Source organism: Podarcis tiliguerta (assembly GCF_965153285.1).
Source record: "Podarcis tiliguerta genome assembly, chromosome: 4".
NCBI lineage: Eukaryota > Metazoa > Chordata > Lepidosauria > Squamata > Lacertidae > Podarcis > Podarcis tiliguerta.
In genome coordinates, this window is record NC_139537.1 from 23,323,503 (window position 1) to 23,341,936 (window position 18,434).

The following is an 18,434-nucleotide window of genomic DNA, read 5'->3' on the forward strand; positions in this document are numbered from 1 at the left end:
TGGGAAATGGTGTGCTGCAGTGGTGACCAGTGCCCTGTTGAGATTGGCAGGGAGGCCAACAGTAGATGGCGCCAGAGAATGACAGGCAGAGGCAGAGCCAACTCATTCTAGTTTTATCTCTTGTCTTCCTCCCTGCTGAGTTCTACAAGGAGAACACTGAGACTAAGGAGGAAGATGACAGCCAGTGCTACCCCCTGGACTGGTTGTAAGTAAGAAGTCAGGTGGGTGGGGGAATGACTGAGGTTGGTGGGGCAATGCCCTATTTACCCTGTGAACCAGTTGCCACTGAGGTGCATAACTAAATGATTAAATAATGACTAACTAAAGAACTGAGGGAGGGACGCGGGTGGCGTTGTGGGTTAAACCACAGAGTCTAGGACTTGCCGATCAGAAGGTCGGTGTTCGAATCCCCGCGACGGGGTGAGCTCCCGTTGCTCGGTCCCTGCTCCTGCCAACCTAGCAGTTAAAAAGCACGTCAAAGTGCAAGTAGATAAATAGGTACCGCTCCGGCGGGAAGGTAAACGGCGTTTCCATGCGCTGCTCTGGTTCACCAGAAGCGGCTTAGTCATGCTGGCCACATGACCTGGAAGCTGTACACCGGCTCCCTCGGCCAATAAAACAAGATGAGCGCTGCAACCCCAGAGGTGGTCACGACTGGACCTAGTGGTCAGGGGTCCCTTTACCTTTACCTAAAGAACTGAGGGCAAAAACTGTCTGGGTGTAGAAGGCTAAAATTAAGCTTGAAAGGCAAGTAAGGAAGATGCGAAAGAGTTGGTTAGTTTTAATTTGGGGACGGATGGGTGTTGAAAGAGGCTTGGTACAAGGTCTAAATTATAAGGAAGAACATAAATAATTTTTCTTTCCTCCATAAACACCACTAGATGCCTTTTCAAAGGGAAACAACATATTCACAGAGGAGAAAGCTATCAATGGCTACCACCCCCATTGGAGGCAATATATCTCTGAATGCCTGTTGCTGGGAATCACAACTTGGGAGAGCCCTGTTGCAGTCAGGGCTTCCAAGGGGAACACGGCTGGCCCCCGTGAGAACGGAATGCTGCATGAGTTGGGCCTGTTCTGGCAAGACTCTTCTTACCTTCTTAGGAAACATTCTCCCACGAGTTGATGAATATTGCCATTTCTGATGTTATTTCCTGTGCTTCTTTATTCTTTTGCACACAGAGCCTATGTAGAATATAGAAGGAAATTGCTGGCAGATGATGGCATAAATCTACAAAAATGTTTATATTCAAATAAATGTGCAATAAGATGCTACATAGTTGGCCTTGGTGAAGATTTGATGTTTTGATTTGAGTTTCTACTGAAATGGGGCTGCATTTTAATGTTGTATTTTAATCTTGTTTTTAAGTTGTATTTTAATCAATTGTTTTTATACCTGGTGTTAGCCGCCTTGAGCCCAGTCTTGGCTGGGGAGGGTGGGGAATAAATAAAATTTATTATTGTTAAAATTTATTATTACTACCTCACAAACTGATGTGGAAATACGAAGTACAAGAGAAGGGGGAAAGGGAGAACCGAGAAAATAAAAAATTTGTCCATCTGTATTCCTAGTGTAGGGTTTTAAAGGTCAGTACCAGCACTTTAAACTCAACCCAGATAATAATTGGCAGCCAGTGAAGCTTTCTTCCTGCTGGTGTAATTCTATCTATCTAGATGAATGGTCATTTATGGACTTTATTTAACAGGAAGGTTATAGCAATTGAATCTAGAGGTTGCAAAGGTATATGTGACAGTGATACACAATGAGAAGAGAGCTAATGTACATGTACACAGAACCTGTGGCCTTCCAGATGTTATTAGACTACAGCTCCCATCAGTCCTGACCATTGGCCCTGTTGCCTGGGACCGATGGGAGTTGGAGTCTGGTAACCTGGGCTGCATCAATAGGAGTATAGCATCTAGATCAAGGGAAGTAATAGTGCCACTGTATTCTGCTCTGGTCAGACCTCACCTGGAGTACTGTGTCCAGTTCTGGGCACCACAGTTCAAGAAGGATACTGACAAACTGGAACGTGTCCAGAGGAGGGCAACCAAAATGGTCAAAGGCCTGGAAACGATGCCTTATGAGGAACGGCTAAGGGAGCTGGGCATGTTTAGCCTGGAGAAGAGGAGGTTAAGGGGTGATATGATAGCCATGTTCAAATATATAAAAGGATGTCACATAGAGGAGGGAGAAAGGTGGTTTTCTGCTCCTCCAGAGAAGCGGACACAGAGCAATGGATCCAAACTACAAGAAAGAAGATTCCACCTAAACATTAGAAAGAACTTCCTGACAGTAAGAGCTGTTCGACAGTGGAATTTGCTGCCAAGGAGTGTGGTGGAGTCTCCTTCTTTGGAGGTCTTTAAGCAGAGGCTTGACAACCATATGTCAGGAGTGCTCTGATGGTGTTTCCTGCTTGGCAGGGGGTTGGACTCGATGGCCCTTGTGGTCTCTTCCAACTCTATGATTCTATGATGATTCTATGAACCTCTGGAAGGTTAGAGGTCCCCCATTCCTGGCATAGAGTCTCCTGGACTACATGGACCAATGCTCCTGTATAAAACAACCACAACCACTTTGAGGGTGTTATTTTTACAATCAAGTGGTATGTAAATGTGATAAGACAATAAATAAATAAAATTTTACACTTTGCATTCTCCAAGATGAACGTGGAGTTTTCTGTGTGTCACCAGTAACATGGATAAACTCATTACATATGTATTATGTAATATTATTTATTAGATTCATATTACTGATTGCACAAACTCATTGCTTATTATTCACCTCACTAAAGGCTACGTTAATTATGCCTAGGCTATACAAGTCAATAACAAAGAACCTGTTTTCCTTTGTCACAGGAAAAAGAGAGAAGAAACAATCCAAAAATCTTCTCTGAGCTATTCAGCTCACAGAGACGAAAGCCAGAAAACACATTAATTCTTGGTGTTCTACCTCATGGAACAGATGCGTCTTATTCCAAGATGAAACCTGAGAGCTATAAGCCTGTGAGCCGTCAGTGAGCTGGAAGTCAATGCAAATTCTTAGACAGTCTCGGTCCTCAAAAGATTCTCAAAATGGTCAAGTCTTCCAAGGAGTCATGTCTTGCAAGGTTCTCTTCCAGGATTACAAGGGTTGAAGAGTTTTCACCACTCCATTTGGAATTTTAAAAGCCAGGGTGTGTTTATGCTAGTTTTGTACAGAATGCAAAGGATGCAAAAGTTATAGACAATATGTTTGGGTTATTATTTCAGGTTTTTTTGAGATTGCAAACCCATTTACATGGCTGAGAGCAAACCCCTCATTATTTCTGAGTAATGCCTAGGATTGTACCCTAGATCTCAGTTCCATTGTCTGATATCTGATGCATTTGTAGACAATTTAAAAAATGCAACATATGTTTTTCAAACATATTGACTGTATGTTTTAACTTGTTTAAAATGCTTAACTGTTTCTTTGGCTGTTCCTTTGTCCCAGAATGTTACCAAATGAACATGTTTGGTGTCATTTGTTTAAACTAGTGAATAAAACAAGAGTCACAGTTTTTTTGTTCTTTTTTACCCATATGAAGGACAGAAATGTCTAACTCTTGGCAGCCAGCATGAAGATCACATTTTCAAGTGTATCAAAATTCCATTTTATCAGCAAGAAAGGGTCACATTGTCTAACTAGCATAATGAGCACGCAGAATTTTTGCTTATGTTCCAGATGGAACCAATATTTTAAAGTGTTTCTCATGGTGGCTAAACAGGAGTTTGATCGCTCTTAAAAGCCTGTTACAGTTGTAAGTGATGAAAATTGTGATTTCATTCTATTCTGTCTCTGCACACAAAAAACCCCCAAAATATGTGTTTGGCTATATTATGTTCTTTCCCCTAGGAAAATTGTGAACTTGATTGGATTATTCTATTTCCCTGATCAGTCAATTGCCTGGAGGGAAGTATGCCTACTATCTCGTTCTAACTACTAAGCCTCCTCTAGTAAGATCATGCATTTATCCACTGGGATAGAATGTCTGAATATGGTCCAATTTTGGGAAAGCTAATATCCTTCCATCAGTCACCTGATTTCTGTCACCAAGGGATCAACTGCATCATTTTGCCCTACATGTGAGCCAACGGGCCAAATACAAATACCAGCATAAAGGTAAAGGTACCTTTAAGACCTTTAAGGACAGTTAAGTCCAGTCGCGCATGACTCTGGGTTTGCAATGCTCACCTTGCTTTACAGGCCCGAGGGAGCCGGTGTTTGTCCGCTTCCGCAGACAGTTTTTCCGGCTCATGTGGCCAGCATGACTAAGCCGTTTCTGGAGAAGGCAGAGTACAAAGCCCTAAATGGCTTGGGACCCAAGTACCTATAACAGCACCTCCCCAATACAAACCATTTCAGGCCCTACGATTGACAGGGTCCTCTTGGTGGTGTCACCACCAAGGGTGAAACCCTGGAGAGCCACTGCCAGCCAGTGTCACCATTACTGGATAGAGCAGTGGTCTGACTTCGTATTAAGCAGCTTCCCATTCTCCTTCCTGTATACTCCCAAGGATGCAGACACAATTGAGAAGGGAAGATGACATAACCCTGAAACGGTTGCTTTTATTAGCAACTGCCTGTTAACTGCAATATGTTTAGTGGGGAAGATCTATATGGGCTGCATATAAAATGCTGGTAAACAAAGATGTCTGTTGACTTTTCACATTCTTCTTTTGCTGGTTTGCCATCCAAATCCAGCATTTCTTTTTTGTTTGCTATAAACATCTGGACTCAGTTTTCTTCTGACATCTTATCCTCCCACATGGTTTTTAAACACCAGGTCCAGGCTGACTGTAGGTTACAGACCTACTATTTGGGGGCCATGTTGTTGCTAGGTAAATATGCTTTCGAAGATTTCAATTTCCTCTGTGATATTTGAGATGCTGTGGCCTACATATAAATACCAGGATTCTTCCTACACATCCAGAAGGCCAACCTTCTTTGCAAGATTTCGTTGCTTTACCAACACACTTGTTTTCTTTTATAAGAGAAGCGCAGAAAGGCTCAGGCAGGCTGTGTGTGCTCGAGCTGGTGGCGAGAAAACGATGGCAGAGAAAGAGGAGAGGCCTTTAAAGAACATCTCCCCCTTCTCTGCTGGAAGGAGAGATTCCTTTTAGAGTCAGATCACTGGTCCATCAGACGTTGTGTTGCTGACTTTGATTGGCAGCAGCCCTATAGGGCCTGTCAGGTTATTTCGGAGAAGAAGCCAGGCCCAAATGGTTGTTTTAACAGCGGAACAACTTTATTTTGAATGGTCTAGAACAGTCTGTTGCGAACAGCCACATGACTCACTGCTTCCTGGACACTGGACACAGCACCACCTAAAATTGAAGCAGCAAATAACTTTACATCATAAGGCCTAAGCGGGAGTTCCCCCCAGTTTGCTTATCTGAAACCATTTACTTGGAGATGAGGGGGAATGGACCTCTTGCACTGACAAACCCTACTCATGAGCTAGAGATTACCTGTACACAGAAGGCTAAAGGTAAAGGGACCCCTGACCATTCGGTCCAGTCGTGGCCGACTCTGGGGTTGCGACGCTCATCTCGCTTTATTGGCCTAGGGAGCCGGTGTACAGCTTCCGGGTCATGTGGCCAACATGACTAATCCACTTCTGGTGAACCAGAGCAGCACACGAAAACGCCGTTTACCTTCCCACTGGAGCGGTACCTATTTATCTACTTGCACTTTGACGTGCTTTCAAACTGCTAGGTTGGCAGGAGCAGGGACTGAGCAACGGGGGCTCACCCCATTGCGGGGATTCGAACCGCCGACCTTCTGATCGGCAAGTCCTAGGCTACTTTGTATGATTCAGACCATTGGTCTATCTAGTGTTTGCTCTGACGGGCAGCAGCAGGAATCTTTGCCAACTCTACCCAAAGAACCTGGATGCTCTACCACTGATCTGTGGCTCTTCCCTTCCCTTCTCTAGCAAAATTTGGTGGGGAATGGAAATGGAAACATAATCAGATATTAACCATAAACAAAGAAACCATTGGAATCTTTGTCATGCCAAGAAGAAAGGGTCTTGTGGAACTTAAAGACTTAAAACGGATTTATTGTGACATAAGCCACGATTGTGGACATTTCTGTCACTTCTCTGTGTGAAGTGGCACAATCTGTGGCGCAAGGTCCCTTCATTGTCGCGATAGCATTCCAGCTCTCTGCGCGATAAAGGTGGTAAATAATTTTACATTTAAAAAGGTTGTCGGTTGATAACTCAAATTCTGTCATTGAAATAAATGGTAGGATTCAAGCAGTGACATCATTTCAGTGTAGGATAGCTCAATTGGTTAGAGTGTAGTGCTGATAATACCAAGGTCGCAGGTTTGATCCCCATATGGGACAGCAGTCTAGTCCTGCATTGCAGAGTCCCTTCCAAATCTGCAATTCTATGATTCTAAGTTTGGGTTGCAGTACTAAAAATGGGCAAGCATTAGTGGTATATGAACAAACAGATAGGAACTGGGGCTTTATGGGGAGACTGAGATCTATGCTGACAGAAGGGGGTGTCACCTACTCCTCAAGGATGCCCTGAGACTATGTCTAAGAAAGAAGATGCTAACAGATTTGACTTTTCTATAATAATGAGGATTAGAAATTTGCTCTGTTGTTGTTTTTAAAGCTTAGGTTCTCATGACTCTGTGCAATTCATTATTTTCTGTGCTCAGCACTGTAGTCATAACCTCATATATGTTAACAGATTATCTTGCTTGAGATATTGCCACACATGCTACTATGCACTGCAGGAACAATAGAAACACAGGGAACTCCATCTAGTTCAGCATTGTTGACACTGATTGGCAGCAGCTCCTCTGGGTTTCAGACTGCGGACATTCCCGTAGTAGGGAAGAGAGATAGTAGCATCAAATAAATTAATTTGAGAAGATCCAGAAACCTTTTGGCCCAAGGACAGATTTAATCACAACCTCAGTTGACAGGATCTTGGCTACCTCTATCAGGAAAAAAATGCTGATGTTTTCTCACAGTACAGGGCAGAGCTGTGAGTATGGTATTTCCTGCTGCAATTCCACATATTAGGACAAAACTGACCATTTGGTATTTGTAATATCTCAGGGCCTCTTGACAGGAAAATCTTTGGCCTGAGAGCTACATTCGCCCTTGACGTGCCCTCTGGGTGCCACCTGTCAGCAGTAGACAAGGCCAAAAACTGTGTGGCCCAAGCGGACAGAGGTCCCCCAGGCTAGGAGTAGTACCCAACTAAAAAAGTTCCACCTGTGCAAGGAGATTTAGCTTTCTAATGGAACTTCCCTCCTCTTTCTGTGCATTCCCATGTGCCCCCTGAATTCGTCCCACAGGTTCCCCCAATCCTTCAAATCAGATTTAAGGGAAAACCAAGTGGATGAGCACTCAGAGAGGAGAGAACATGGAAGTGCCACTGTTCAGCTAAAACTCCTTGTGCTAGTAGAACTGTTTAGCTGGATACCACCTGAGGTGATGGCCAGAAGATTTCTCTGGATCCCACTCTCTAGCCAGAGGTAGGGGGGTGAAAAAGGACAACAGACTCCAGTTTGAGAGAGAGATGAGGAAAGTCACAGAGATGTGATACTGCTGAGTTTGGGTTTTGAAAGCTAACAGCTTGGGTCTATCTCTGGTGATCTGATCTGGGAGCAAGTTGACTTTGGCTGTCTGTCGGGGTGCCTGCAAAAATGAGTAGGACGAAACTGCATACAAAAATGTGGTTTTTAATGGGAGAAATTAAAATGCTGATTACTTTTCATGAGGACCTGCAAACCTGCTGCAGATTAAAACAAAAAAAGCACCTGCAAAATTGCTACGGAAGTACGGAGAACTGAATTCAAGGTTGGAATGATGAGACTTTGAGAGAAACCAAAATTGGCAGATTTGTCCATCTTTACCATAGTTGAAGGGACAAGGGTGGCGCTGTGGGTTAAACCACAGAGCCTAGAACCTGAGGTCGAAAGGTCGGTGGTTCGAATCCCCGCGGCGGGGTGAGCTCCCGTCGTTCGGTCCCAGCTCCTGCCTACCTAGCAGTTCGAAAGCACCCCTAAGAGCAGGTAGATAAATAGGGACCGCTTTCCAGCAGGAAGGTAAATGGCGTTTCCGTGTGCGGCGCTGGTGCTGGCTCGCCAGATGCAGCTTAAGTCACACTGGCCATGTCATCCGGAAGCGTCTTCAGACAGCGCCGTCTCCCGGCCTCTTGAGCAAGATGAGCGCGCAACCCTAGAGTCGGTCACGACTGGCCCTGATAGGCAGGGGTACCTTTACCTTTACCATAGTTTAACTTTATCAAAATGACCCACTCTCATAATATTACATTGCGAATCTACTAGGTATTTCTCTGTCCCCCTTTAGCCAAAAGGATTTTAATAGGCAGCATGAAGGGCTCTTGTGGACTTTTATGCTGTGGTCCATCTCCCAGAAACTTGGAGGCTGAAGGTGGTTGTAAGCCTGAGAGAAGATGACAACCAGTATTGATTTGCTGGTAGAGAGGATGTCCTGAAATGGAACTCCCCATTCCCCAGTATGGGCTGCCACCAGGTCCCAAAACAATAAAACAAGTTGGGATGGGGGTGGGGATGTACCCAACCCAAATAACCCATGTATACAATAATTCCAGTGACTGTAGCATTTGAGGTTGGTGAAGTTCTTGTGATCTACCAATAAATCTTGGGAGGCAAAGTTCATAAGTAAGCATTTCATCAAGCAATTTAGATAATGAATTCCAGACTGTTCAATTCCTGGCTATTGAACACAGGTTTAAAAGCTGCAGACCACACATTTCTTAAATGGATGCATTTAATCAGATTTATCTTCTTAATAGTACAGAACTAATACGGAGTATAGGAAATGCAAGAGTGATCAGGAGGTCTCATTCTGGACTTGCAGAAAAACAACACAGAACAATCCTAGTTCAGTGCTGAGAAAGTAAAAATTATATGGCAAAACTATTTGATTTGGCAATATTGTAGTTCTCTTAACTTTCAGGGATCTATAATATACCAGCTTCGCAAAATCAGTATTCAATGTCAGTTGCAACTATTGATCAGACTGTGTCTATCTCTAGCAACCATTGCTTTCTAACTTAGATAGGATGACCCCTGATATACCACCCTTAAATTCTAACCACCACCTAGCTAGGAAGATAAGAATTGGCACATTTATAATTCTACTACAAGTTGATGACATGATCATTAGAGCTAGCTGAGGCGAGGGAGCACAAACTGATTCAGCACGAACAGGGTAGATGACAGAAATTAGTTGCCAAGCAGATTGTGCTAATGGCTGGCTCACAAATGGATGTACCTCTCTTGAACTCTCATCACTTAATTACTCAGCACTTGACGAATGTCAAACGCATTAACTGTTTCTACTGAAAAGAATTGTGTTTGAGTTGATATTGGGTTTATATGGAAGTGCTGTCTACAGTGATTAATCAATGGTGGCTGTTTTATACAGCCAAGCAACGACTTGATGCAACAGTCAATGGGCGGTTGTGAACTTGCCACAATTTAATATCACAGAAACAATGTTTTTTTGAGTTGGTGGTGTGCAGAATTTACAAGTTATTCTTTGGGGTGTCGAAAGAGTTGAGAGTCCTAGACTGCAGGAGTGAGGTTTCGGTGTAGCTAATCCCAACATGGTGAGATAAATCCTCAAAGCAAAAGCAACGAGAATGAAAATCGTGATAAAATTGTCCTGCTTCTATTGCAGTCCGCAGATGCCCATCTCATGGTAAAACAGGAGCGAAAGCCTTCTCCGTTCTTGCACCCAACCAATGGAACCACCTTCCCTCAGAAATCAGACAAACAGCAATAATATTGTGCTTTTGGTACTTGTTAAAACCATTTTTGTTTAATTCAGGCCTTTGGAGACTATTAGTGCTTCCTGCATTGCCATCATGCTTTCTAACTCTTTATTATTTTCACAGGGACTACCAGCACACATAGTGTAGGACTTTAGTATGCATAATAAATACACATATGGGTGGGGGAAGAAGACCTTGCTTCCCCTCCCTTCCTCTTGACTGAGAGCAGGTGGGGTTTTCATAGAATCATAGAATCATAAGGTTGGAAGAGACCACAAGGGCCATCGAGTCCAACCCCCTGCCAAGCAGGAACCACCATCAGAGCACTCCTGACATATGGCTGTCAAGCCTCTGCTTAAAGACCTCCAAAGAAGGAGACTCCACCACACTCCTTGGCACCACTGTTGAACAGCTCTTACTGTCAGGAAGTTCTTCCTAATGTTTAGGTGGAATCTTCTTTCTTGTGGTTTGGATCCATTGCTCCGTGTCCGCTTCTCTGGAGCAGCAGAAAACAACCTTTCTCCCTCCTCTATGTGACATCCTTTTATATTTTCTTTCATGGTGTTCATCCCTAAGTGGCTTCCTTGAGGGAAGAGGCTTGTGAAGGAGGCACCCTCCAAAGGACTGAACACCAACTCTCGCTCCTCAAATACCTCCCTGCCAAATATCACCTCAGCCTATTCCCTAAACTCCATTGCCACGGCATCTGCCCAGGCTATTCTCCATCTGTGCACCCACTCTGCAGCAAGTCCCGGGCTGAACCTGGGCTCTGCCAGCTAAGGCGCCCTGCTCACTTCACCCCTCTCAGGACCTGGCACCTCTGATGTGGACAGTCCCCTGCAGCCCAGCGGTGGCTGGTGGTAGTAGGCCTGGGAGGTTGCTGTGGCAACCAGGCCTTGGGAAGAGGCCTGGCAGGGGAGTTGGGATTTTGTGGAGGGCTCCTTCACAAATACCTTCCCTATAGGAAAGGCATTTGTGATGGAGCATCTGGTACCCCACAGGATCGAATCCTCTGCTTACCAGCCAGTGAGTAGTAGAGGATTCAGTTTTGTGGGGTTCTGCTTCCGCAGCATGTTCGCTGTAGGGAACACTCTGGCAAAGCAGATCCCTGCAGCTTTCCTGCCCAATGTCCCCTGACAGTTCTGGATTGCTATGGGTGGCCCGAGCATAGAGATCCAGGGCTGTTTCTAACCAATTTAGTCAAAGCCCAGATCTCCCCCACACCTGAATCAACCTGATTTGGCCTGGGCTTCAGGCTTCAGGCACAACTTTTGTTAATCTAGTGTCTTCCTGTTCAAATCCCATTGAAATATAGTCCACTAGCTTGTGGGTGGCACTGTGGTCTAAACCACTGAGCCTCTTGGCTTGTTGATCAGAAGGTCAGCGGTTTGAATCCACGCGACGGGGTGAGCTCCTGTTGCTCTGTCCCAGCTCCTGCCAACCTAAGTTTGCAAGCACACTAGCACGAGTAGATAAATAGCTACCGCTGTGATGGGAAGCTAAACGGTGTTTCAAGGCACTCGTCATGGTGTCCCGTTGCACCAAAACCCATTTAGTCATGATGGCCACATGACCCAGAAAGCTGTTGTGGACAAACACCAGCTCCCTCGGCCTGAAGCAAGATGGGCACCGTACCCCATAGTCAAGTTATATTGGATTTAACCATCCAGGGGTCCTTTACCTTTACCTTTTACTAGCTTGCCCTGATGCAGTAGTGTACTCTTGTACAACTTGCATTAATTTCAGGGAGACTTGTACCGGAGAACCTCCAAGTGTATTGTGTTTTTGGACATAAATGAACCAGTGAAATGGCTTTCATGGGTTATATTTCAGTTTGCCTGTGCCTCTTGCCATAGAATGATCCTAAAGGACGGCTTAGCGGTGAGTGAGCGTTTGTCATACAAATGAAATATTTAAGCTCCTTGTAAGTTCCAATAAAAGAAGCAGTCTCTGCCTTGTAGGAATGCAGTGTTTTAATCCCCTTTCTCGAGAATATGTATTTCCCAAGCACTGCACATCGACGCAAAACACATTAGTGCTAATGTCAGAACTCTTACAATCCACCTGGCATTAAAGAGCTGTAAAATGTTGCCATGTGGACTTTCTGGACAATATCATTTTAGAAACAACGTGTGCTATGGAATTAATTAACAGGGCTAACATGTATAAAACATACATTTTTATTGTTTCTTATGTACTATAAAATTTGCAAGAAAGACGGGCCTGGGAAAGCCATGCCGTCTTGCAAGGCATTGTGTTGGAAAGGGCTGGGCAAAAGCAGATGGAAAGTCTGAAAACGAAATGAGAACAGATGGGGAGTCTGATGGTGAAATTCAAACAGGAGTAATTTGGAATTTACATTGCTGAGCTCAGGCATGCATTTATGGAGTTCTGATAAGGAGAAAGAGTTAAAATGTATAGGCTTCACTCTGATTCAGAATACCTCACAGAATCCTTATGTCTCCGCAATCCTGAAATCACATATATTCTTGGATATGTAGCAATCAGTGGTGTAGTAGTGAATTTTGAACTTCAGCAGCTCATCAGGACCCACAATCCCAAGAAGTGTCCGAGAATGTAGGCAGCTATGTTGATTCAACACACACACACACACACACACACACACACAGAGAGAGAGAGAGAGAGAGAGACTTCTCAAAGGGCATCAGCATAATAATTCATTAGGGTTAGATGGCAAACTTAGAGTAGATATAGAATATCTAAAGATAGAATGAAGTCAACTTCTAAAAGATGGTTGAGCTTTAACAAAAAGACCTTCAGCCAGCTGAAATGCAACCCATTCACTTTCAATCTTGCAAAGAAGTCTTATCATTTAAACTCCTAGCATGAAGCAGGAATTCTACCAAAAAAAGATGGAACAAGTACCTAGCCTTTGCTTGATTATTTCCCTTCTAGAAAAACACTGAACTTTAACAAAGGCTAGGTACTTGTTCCATCTTTTTTTGGTAGAATTCCTGCTTCATCTTCATCAAAAGAAGCAAGTTGATGAATTACTAGCACTGTGCTAGATGCTCTATATATTGAATTTGTATTGCTTCTTTTATTTCTTATATATTAGATTGCAATCCAACTCCATATATATATATATATATTTTAAAATAACATAAATATTTAATGTGATGGATGTACCTGTCGTGTCCATCCTGCTTACCTGCCAGGTGGACTACTGGGTTCTAGGAATGACAGAGGATCCACTGGGCCCCTTTTTTCACAGCTGCTTCTGCTGTCCTTCCCAGATGTGCCTCAGACCATCGGAATGAAGATTATGAGCCACTGGTTGTCTGCAGACCACATTTTGGGAATCCCTGCTTTATGGCAATACTTATCCATACTTCTGGAAGTTGATAAAGGAGTGATAATAGCCTGGGATAGGCAGGTGATACAACTTCTTGATACAGGACCATTTGGGGATCGTCTGAACAGGAAAAATTTGTCAGAGAAAAAGGTTGGGGTCTACCTTCCCACTACATTTTAAGACAGACAAAGTCACTACTATTTTGTCCTCTTGTCTGTCTTACTGTTGAAATCAATGGCACCTGCTTTTAAGACAACTAGGTAGTATTTTATTTTATTTTATTTTATTTTTAAGATAGACTACAGAGCAGACATGTATAGGATTGTGCTGTTAGTCTCCAGATGGCTTGCTTTTAATGGTTTTACCTCTTTCATTACCATTTTATTGGCTTGCCCCTCCCTTTTCGTTTCTAGGCTGCTATTAGTGTTGTGTTGTTGTTTTTTAAAGGGGTATACACATCTTGAAATAAATAGGCTGCTAAATAGATGTCATTTGTGATGATCCACCTTGGGAGACGAAATACTGAATGGCACAACACAATGTTTCAAAGTAAATGCAGATGTATAATTAACAGAGAACTCCTACCTTCCTTGGGCGGGGTGGGTTATGGAAGAGTTTCCACTGCATCCAGAGATCTGCTGGCAAACAGTGTCTAGGTTAGGATGGAAACTGGTTTATTGTTTGCCCCCTCCCATTGTGGCCAAAGGAAGGGAATTAACTACAGCAATTTCAGGGTTGGCATGGTTTTAGGTCCTGAGGGCAGGTATGTCAGGGGAGCAAAGGAGCATAGGGTCCTGAAGATCACTGGGTCTCCCTCCCCCAACTGCCCTTCCTTCCTTCCTTCCTTCCTTCCTTCCTTCCTTCCTTCCTCCCCGCCAGTGCAAAGGGAGATCGGCTGCATCCTACTGTCCTCTCAGAGCCACCTTCCCCAACATAATACAGATTTAATGGAGGAGAATCCCCCTGAACCCTATAAATTAACAAATGCCAGGGTTTTGATTAATTGAGATATGGACTAAAGTGTAGCACTGTGCCAGATAGGGAATTCAGAGAATTCCTGGGCTGGCTTATGCAAACCAGCCTCAATGGCCCGTCAAAAGGTGTTGATGGGCCATTGAGGAGTGAGATGTTACCAAAGTGACATGCTTGAGGGTTTCTGGAAAGGAGGAGGAGGAATAGGCACTGAGATCCACCTTTGGAGGAGACTGGCTGCAGGCTGCTTGCACTGCTACCTCTTGAAATGACCATGCTGTAAGCTCTGGACTCCCTCTATGCAGACTGACAGTGTAAATAGGTGAATAAAACATCCTTCTTAAAGCCACGGCAGTCCCTATTATCCAAAGGGACACAGACCCTGTGTGTCTGCCTGGGACCCCATGGGCCAGCGGTTCTCAATCTGTGGGTCCCCAGATGTGGTTGGACTACAACTCCCATCATCCTTGAGCTCTGGCCTTGAGAACTTGAGCTCTGGTTGAGAACTGCTGCCATGGGCTCTTGCCACCGCTTGGCAGAGAGAGGGGCAGGCACATGACTTTGGTAACCATATTACTTCCTAAAATACTAATTGAAATATAGCTGTTGTTGAGCATAGAAACATAGAATGCTGCCTCATACTGAGTCAGCATTGACCCATCTAGCTTAGCACTACCTACACTGACTGGCAGCAGCTCTCCAGGGTTCTAGGCCGGGTTCTGTTCCAGCCCTACCTGGAAATATGATGGATGGAACCTGGAGATTTACCAGGGATTCAGCCTGACACCTTCTGCATTCCAAGCAATTGATCTATACTGATAATTTTCATTTTTACCCTCCAGAAAACAGAAAAGCACCTAAGGAAACAGATAAAATCTAAAACTTGGTTTTCTGCTGTGACCCTCAGGTGAGTGGAATCATCTAGTTATTCCAGCTTAGGGATTGCTAGCCCCAAATGTAAGGGGAGATTTGCAAATCTCTTTCCCCCTGCAGCTACAGACTCAGACTTTAAATCCAAGGTAATTTGGTGGGTTTATTTCATTACAAATTAAATTATTTATGATGCTTTATGAAACACCCATTTCAGCGTGCACAAAAATGGAATGCTGTATTTACGAGGCAATACATATGAGAGGCAGTATAATTTTAGTATTTCAGAGTTATGGCATACCAAAAATATACCTTTGTCATTAGGGAATTGTTACGGCAAGCAATTGGAAATAGCCAAAACTGGAAGGTCCTAATAGCAAAGTAAAGTTTAACAATGCATTGTTCTCTGGTGGTCCAGCAAAAAAGAAAAACAAAAAGTGGCTGTCCAGTCATCCATTTGTTCTGCTACTGCTTGGTGCAAATCTCCTCTGAGTGCATGCTTTGGCAATGCCCTCCTGCCTCTTGTCTTCCATTGGAATAGAAGAAGAAGAAGAGTTTGGATTTGATATCCTGCTTTATCACTACCCAAAGGAGTCTCAAAGCGGCTAACATTCTCCTTTCCCTTCCTCCCCCACAACAAACACTCTATGAGGTGAGTGGGGCTGAGAGACTTCAGAGAAGTGTGACTGGCCCAAGGTCACCCAGCAGCTGCATGTGGAGGAGCGGAGACGCGAACCCGGTTCCCCAGATTACGAGTCCACCGCTCTTAACCACTACACCACACTGGCTCTCCACCACACTGGTGGAGTCTGCTCCAGTGCCCCAGAAGCTCTGTGCCTGGTGCGACTCACCGGTCATACTCTCTTAAAGCTGCCTCTGATCCCTGGCATCTAGGTTGTGTGACTTCCCCTGGGCATCCCCCCACTGCACTGGGGAAACCTACACAATAGTCTGCACACAGGCTTCTGCAAGAGCTGGGTCCTGAAAAGATGGAGGGTTTGGGATTGGGAATACAGTTTTAATGTTCCTTGATATTGTTTTCAGAAGGGAATGGACAGGAATGATGGGAGATGCAGTCAAACAACATCTGAAATTTCATAGGTTCCCCACCCTGGTTTATGGTGAAGCAATCACTCATGTGACAATGTAATCTGCACCGGAATACTCCAGGCTTTGCTGAAGAAGGATGCAATCACAATGCTAGAACAATGCAAGCCATCAAGGATTCCGGTGCCATTCCTGCCAGAAATAGATCTGGTCTCACGATTCTGCTTTGATCCTGTAAAGCTGGTGCAGAGAAGTCCAAAAAATTGCAGGCAAGCCCCAGTGTGGTGTAGTGGTTAAGAGCGGTAGTCACGTAATCTGGGTAACCGGGTTCGCGTCTCCGCTCCTCCACATGCAGCTGCTGGGTGACCTTGGGCCAGTCACAGTCTCTCAGCCCCACTCACCTCACAGAGTGTTTGTTGTGGGGGAGGAAGGGAAAGGAGAATGTTAGCCGCTTTGAGACTCCTTAAAGGGAGTGAAAGGCGGGATATCAAATCCAAACTCTTCTTCTTCTTCTTCAGTGCAGAGTGGCGATTGCTCTCACCACTGCTCAGGATGCCACTCGTAAAACATTTTGAGAGGGTTTCCCTCCCCAACCCTGACATTGCGAAGACCTAACGACAATGCGAAAGATGCAAAGGGAATGCTTTATAGCCAACAACGCAGGAACAAACTCAGTTGTGTCATGGAACCAAACACAAAGAACGTGACTGACTTCAATAAAAGCAAGCCACCAGACATGAATAGTCCTTTTCTTTCATTTTGCAGAAACGTAATAACACTGAGATTTGCAAGAAAGTGGGGGGGGGGGGAGAGAGAGAGAGAGAGAGAAAAGAAAGAGAAAAGCTAGGTTAATAGCATTGTGGTGACGACAGATGGCAGCTGGTAGGGTTCCCTGAAAGAGAAGTAATGTACCCTGACACAGCTCTGATGCAGCCCTAGAAGAATTTATCCCAGAAATATTGGGACCACACATGTACTGTGATTACACTTAAGTTAAATTCCTTTCTCTGTCTGCCTGTTTCAAATGCTCCAGTGTTTCAATTTCATTCCCTACGTGGTTCTCTCCTCACCCCACAACCCTCTCTGCTCACATATATCCCAATTCCCGGACTGACCTGTTTTACATCATTTTCCAGGTCTTTCTAGACCTTCCAGAAACTGAAGACAATGAGGGTTGGATCGGGACTAATGAAATCAATGAGACTCGTGCGAGAGTTTGGCACCGAAAACGGACCATCCAATCCGAAGCCAGAATGGCTTCTGTAATTCCAGGATGTCTCAGTCAATTCGTGGTAGTTGCCTGGTATTGAACATGTGCTTGAACCCCCATAATGATACTTGTTCGTCTGTATGGAAGATGGAGAGAGAGGTATGTGTAGAAACGAGCTTGCAGTACAAAGGTAAATTTCACGTTTCTTGCTCCAGCCACTTTTGCTCTGGTCCTGTCCACTATTAGCACGTGCCACCCCCGCCCCACCGCGAAAGAAATCCCATCACCAGCCTCAAGTTGCCTCAGACTGTCATTTAAAGAAGCATTGATAGAAATTCCCTTGGCAAAGAGATTCTCGCTCTCTCAAAAAGGGTCAGGAATGTAACCATTTTTGTAGTTGTCTTTTTTTTATTATGATAATAAGGATATCGCTTCCTGAACCCCCCACTGCCGCCGCCCCCCCCGCCTCCACTGCCAAAAATATCCTTAGATAATTCTTCTGCCACCCACTGTACCACCAGCACTGTACTTTTATGTTGTCATATTTTGAATCGGAACGCGAGTGAAACACACAAATAAAACCAACACACAATGTGATGATTAATAAGCCAGACACAAATATTTGGATGGCTTTTAGCACGAGCATCTGTTTTGCTTCACAAGCACACTATATTGGAGTTGACAGAGGGGGGAAAACACTTCTTTAGTAATTTGCACTATCCAGCTTTAATGCAATCATCAAATGCACCTCTGACTCAAACACGAGAGTAGCGTGAGGAATTTTTGCTTCAACTAGAGCTGGGCTTGTTTTTCTTTGTGCCAGGAAAGTGCATAGCCGAATGCACTTGGGAGGCAAATATAGTTTTGGGGTCATTACACCTGATGTGCTGCTTTCTGAATTAAAGAGCAATCTTCCATTAGAAATGTCCATCGTATTTAGGGTGTGATACTTCAGCATCTTAAAAAGTAGAGACATCACCTTGCCAACAAAGGTCTGTATAGTAAAAGCTATGGTTTTCCCAGTAGTGATGTATGGAAGTGAGAACTGGACCATAAAGAAGGCTGATCGCCGAAGAATTGATGCTTTTGAATTATGGTGCCGGAGGAGACTCTTGAGAGTCCCATGGACTGCAAGAAGATCAAACATATCCATTCTTAAGGAAATCAGCCCTGAGTGCTCACTGGAAGGACAGATCGTGAA

General features: G+C 44.3%; 1 long non-coding RNA gene across 2 annotated transcripts; it reads left to right on the plus strand.

Annotated features, from left to right (window-relative positions):
- Positions 1-6,137: 6,137 nt before the first annotated feature.
- Positions 6,138-16,279, plus strand: LOC310675892. Of its 2 annotated transcripts, XR_014510289.1 has the most exons (4): positions 6,144-6,205; positions 13,076-13,215; positions 14,949-15,013; positions 16,021-16,279. It is a non-coding gene; the product is annotated as an uncharacterized lncRNA (long non-coding RNA). The 2 variants fall into 2 exon arrangements; XR_014510288.1 differs by lacking the exon at positions 13,076-13,215 and having other exon boundaries at positions 6,138-6,205.
- Positions 16,280-18,434: the final 2,155 nt, after the last annotated feature.